The 5036-nt window shown below is 42.9% G+C and overlaps 1 pseudogene; it reads left to right on the top strand.

Annotated features, from left to right (window-relative positions):
• Nucleotides 1-911: 911 nt before the first annotated feature.
• LOC130835854 (60S ribosomal protein L7-like) lies at nt 912-1658 on the top strand (annotated as a pseudogene).
• The last annotated feature ends 3378 nt before the right edge of the window (nt 1659-5036 follow it).

Below are 5036 nucleotides of genomic sequence, written 5' to 3'. Positions count from 1 at the left end.
GAGGGCATTAGGAGGTGGGGCCTTTGGGAGATGGTTAGGTTATGAGGACTCCACTCTCATGAATGGAATTGGTGCCCTTATAAGAAAAGACCCCAGAAGAGCTCTCTCTCTCTCTCTGCCAAGTGAGGACACAAGGAGAGAGTAAACATCTGCAACTCGGAAGAAGGTCCTCACCAGAACCTGAGTATGCCTGGCACCCTGATCTTGAACTTCCAGCTTCCAGAACTGTAGGAAATAGATTTTTGTTGTTTATAAGTCACTCAGCCCATACTCACGTTTATGCGAAATATTATGAATATTTATATTTCTAATGTTATGAGAGGACAAAAATACATCTTAAGTAATGAGCTAATTCCCTTCCCTTGTGACCTCTGCATCTGTACCTTGCGTTGCCCGCTTGTTTTATTAATCTGGAAAAGTGAAATCTGGTGCCCTCTTGTGGCCTTTCATTTTGTTGTCCTAGGAAATTTTTATTCCACTAAAATCTCATCTAGCCTCTCTGTGGAGGAAGATTGCTTCCTTGAGAATCATTGCTTCTAATGCTAGCCATGTCTCTCAACAACTTCAGGTTGGAATATTCCACCCGCCAAAGATGTAGCCAGGCTGGTTGTGATTTTCCTGTTAGTAGCCAGGGCAGCTACTTTGAGGTCCTATGGAGTTTCTCTAAAGAAAGAGAATGTACTTAAATAAGATAATTCCAAAATATTGACAGGTCAAGTCCATCTTCATGCCTTTTAACCCTCAGAAGACCAGGGGCTCATCTTGCAAAAGTGTCATTTCCTTGATGAAACATTTTCTAGGTGAAAAAAATTGTCTATTTCTTCTTGGTGCCCCCGCCTCCTCCAGTCTTTATTGTTTACCTGAATCCTTCATTAAGAATTGTGGTCCTTTCCTCTTTCCCGGCTGGAACCATGGAGGGTGCAGAAGAGAAGAAAAGGAAGGTTCCTGCTGTGCCAGAAACCCTTAAGCAAAAGTGAAAGAATTTCGCAGAGCTTAAGATCAAGCGCCTGAGAAAGAAGTTTGCCCAAAAGACGCTTTGAAAGGCAAGGAGGAAGCTTATCTATGAAAAAGCTAGGCACTATCACAAAGAATCCAGGCAGATGTACAGAACTGAAATCCGAATGGCTAGGATGGCAAGAAAAGCTGGCAACGTCTATGTACCTGCGGAACCCAAATTGGCTTTTGTCATCAGGATCAGAGGTGTCAATGGTGTGAGCCCAAAGGTTCGGAAGGTGCTGCAGCTTCTTCGCCTCCGTCAGATCTTCAGTGGCACCTTTGTGGAGCTCAACAAGGCTTCAGGTAACCTGCTGAGAATCGTGGAACCATACATTGCATGGGGGTACCCAAACCTGAAGTCATTAACTGAATTAATCTACAAGCGTGGTTATGGCAAAATCAACAAGAAGCGAATTGCCCTGACAGATAACACATTGATTGCTCAATCTCTTGGCAAATATGGCGTTATCTGCCTGGAGGATCTGATTCATGAGATCTATACTGTTGGAAAATGTTTCAAAGAAGCAAACAACTTCCTGTGGCCCTTCAAATTGTCTTCTCCATGAGGGGGAATGAAGAAAAAGACTACTCATTTGGTAGAAGGTGGAGATGCTGGCAACAGAGAAGACCAGATCAACAGGCTTATTAGAAGAATGAACTAAGGTGTCTACCACGATTATTTTTGTAATCTGTTCAGTTAATAGACAGAGACTGCTTTCAAATTGAAAAAAAAAAAAAAAAAAGAATTGTAGTCCTTAAGTGCAGGCTTTATATCTTGAGATGAGGCACTTGTTCATTCGCATTTACCCAGCGCTTAGCACAGAGATGCAATAAATGTTGGTTGAATTACTGTAAATTAAAGATCAAGGCAGAAAGTCCTAATGGAAGCAGATAACAGGCAAAAACTAGTGGTTGTCTCCAGGGGCCCCAAGATTCCCCTCCCTTTTGATCTCACTGACCTGCTGTTTGGTACAGACACTCTAAAGGCAGCATCACTTCCATGATGCTGGCAGATCTCCTAGGGATCTTTCCTGCAGGGGAGGAAAGGGTACGTCTTCCACTGCCTCTCTCTGAGCTTTGGAAAGTGATGAGTCAGACCAAACTCTTGATGCAATTAAAAGTTAGAGAGGGCTGAAAGCACTGTCTTTTTCCTCTAGTACTAATATGTGAGGAGGGCAAGACTCAAGGCACTGATAGAGAACATGGGCTCAGAGGTTATGTTTGCCCTAAGTCACATGGCTTAGGAGTGATGGAGCCAGGACTAGAACATGGGCCCCTGACTCCCAGTTCCACCCTTCATTCATTGCATTGTGCAGTGCTTCCTCTTGGCAGGAAGCTCTACTCCTAATCTTGATATTTCGGCTGTCTGTGTACCATATACACACAATATTTCAGTAAACGTTAAGACAGTATTTAGATCCTACAAGCAGCTCTCACTAACCAGGCACCCCCACCCCCAACTAAAGTAAACTAAACAAACCCACCACTGAAAGCAAATGAGCCAAACCATCAGCCACACTCCCATGGGATCAGCAGAGTATCAGGAATATAATGGAGGAATCTAGAGTCCCTGGGGCTGCATTTGGGTCTGTGCTTTTCCATTTGCCTCATTATAGCCCTTGGCAATTGATTCCTCTCAGCCTTCCCTTCTTCATATGTAACATAAATGAAAAATTGTGTGTGTTGAGACAATTCGATGAGTTCTGGTATGTAGTCAAGTATTTGGTTGATTTTAGCTATTATTGTTATTATTGGAAAAATTATTTCAGTTACCCAGATTGGACTGTCTACATTGGTGAAATGTGTTGCACATTTTAAAATGTTTCGTTTTATTAGCTATAATCTTCGATGGGTGATTTCTTTAAAGCTTATTTCTATGCTATATACAGCAGCAGAACCATCTTGTCCCTCTTTTTCTCTCTCTCTCTTTTGATTTCATAATTAAAAAAAACAGTTTCAATACCATCATTCCACGTAGGGTAAGCCCTCCTGTACTCTTCCACACGTCCCATTTCTCAGGTTCAGAGGCTCAAGTTAAGAAACTCTTTCAAGAACTGGCTAAGACGTGTCAATACAGAAAAAGAAAGCCTTGCGTATTTGCTTCTCAGAGGCAGCAGTTCTCTAAACAGACTCACCCCAAAGGGAAGCTGGGTCTTGGGGCGTTATTTGGCTTTGATTACTTTTATTTCCCTGCAAATGGCTCCATCCCTGTGACCTCTCGTCTCCTTTAATACTGATTCATGATACAAATGCCCCTTTATGGGTCAGAGAACTGATGGTGCCTTCCTGCCAGCTAGTTTCTGTACCAGAAAGAGCCAATAGCAGTCACAGCCCTGAGCCCCTGGATCCTGCTCTTCACTGTTGGATGCAGCAGTACTTCTCCTTTATCTTTACACACACATTCTCCTAGTCCAGTGGGATTTGCCTGGCCCTTAGGCAATGGTTCCATCAGACAGTGTTTGCTTTCTTCCCAGAAAGCGAAAAGAATGTCTCTCTCCCAGAGCAAGGGATTAAATCTTTATCTGGAAGAAGTCAACAAATAGATTTGTAGTGAGGTCTTTGAACTAAGTCTTAAGAACATCTACCCTTAAGATACCATTTGAAAGCGAAACTCAGCTGAAAGTTTCCTAGAAAAAAAAAATGAAAAATTAAGTGTGGTACTAAACAAATTTGATTGTTACCCAGGACAACCTTGAATTTATTAAAACAGAAGAATCTCAAAACAGGCGCCTGTCAATACCTAAGCGTGTGACTCCTACAAGGATTAGCAACTGTGACCCGGGCATGCAGACAGAAACTTGGGCTGATATTTCCTGACTTTGCACTACAGTGTCCTGGTAACACTGCAGATCCACAGTCTGGTAGACGTCTTCTCTTAAATTCAAACCACATGTATTGACTTATTAAATAAGCATATGTCATTACATATTTGGGTAACTATTGGGCAACCTAAAAAGCTGGCGGCCGATCTCATGAAAGTTATTCAATTGTCTGGTTAAGGCAAGGCCGTGTTTGAAAGTCCGGCCACTTGCCATTTCTTTAAGCCCTTGATGTGAGCAGCTGCAAGACGGATGAGGACTGAAAAAGCTGCTCTTCTTTCCTGAGCAGGTAAAGATGGGGGCTGGGGAGTCAAGACCCAGATATGTGTCTGCCCTGCATCTAAGGAGAACGAAGCCAGTGAGTCCCACCCTTTGCACCAGATTTGTTGGAGCAACGCATGAAAAGCCAGACAGCTCATCCAGGCAGCTGGGCCTCAGCTCCTTCCCTCTGCAGCTTTGAGGGGCAGGCTGGAAGGCTGTTGGGTTCACTGGGAGCCGGTTCTTGAAACTCTCGTCTTCCCTTAATTCTTATTTTACAAAGGTAGTTATTTACATAGGATGAAAAATACCAAACATCCCCCAAACACACTAACCCAACCCCCTTTCTGGTGTCACTGCAGCCAGGAAATATACAAGTGCTTATTGAGACATTTGAATTTGCGGGTTGATTAGAAGTTTCTCTGCTTTTCTGTGATTGTTGCGGCTGCTCAAGATGATGTTAGGACAACAGGTCTATATGTTTCAAGTCATCGGTCATTACAGACTCTAATCTCGTCTGTACAGTTACTGCTGTGGCTGCTTCCTGTACATGTGGAAGAGATCAGGGGAGCCTGGGAAGGGGAGCATTTCAAAGAGGAGGACATTGTCAGATTTCCCAGATACTGTGGATAAGTCAGTAAATATAGGACTGAAATGTGTGCATGGGGCTTTTTAAAAACAACTTTGTTGAAGTATAACTTGCATGCAATAAGCCACACATAGTTAAAGCACATAGTTTGATAAGTTTTCACATATGTACACACCCTAAAACCACCACCACAATAAATCTAATGAGCACATCCAACAGCCCCCAAACTTCCCTCTGCTTCTTAGTAACCCCTACTCCCCACCCTCCCCATCTGTCCTCCCTGGGCAACCACTAGTTTGCATTTTCTAGAATTTTATATAAATGAAATTATACAGTATGTACTCTTCTTTTATCTGATTTCCTTATTTTGAGAA

Source organism: Hippopotamus amphibius, chromosome 14 (assembly GCF_030028045.1).
Source record: "Hippopotamus amphibius kiboko isolate mHipAmp2 chromosome 14, mHipAmp2.hap2, whole genome shotgun sequence".
NCBI classification, from domain to species: Eukaryota; Metazoa; Chordata; class Mammalia; order Artiodactyla; family Hippopotamidae; genus Hippopotamus; species Hippopotamus amphibius.
This window is presented reverse-complemented; position numbering and strand designations above follow the sequence as displayed.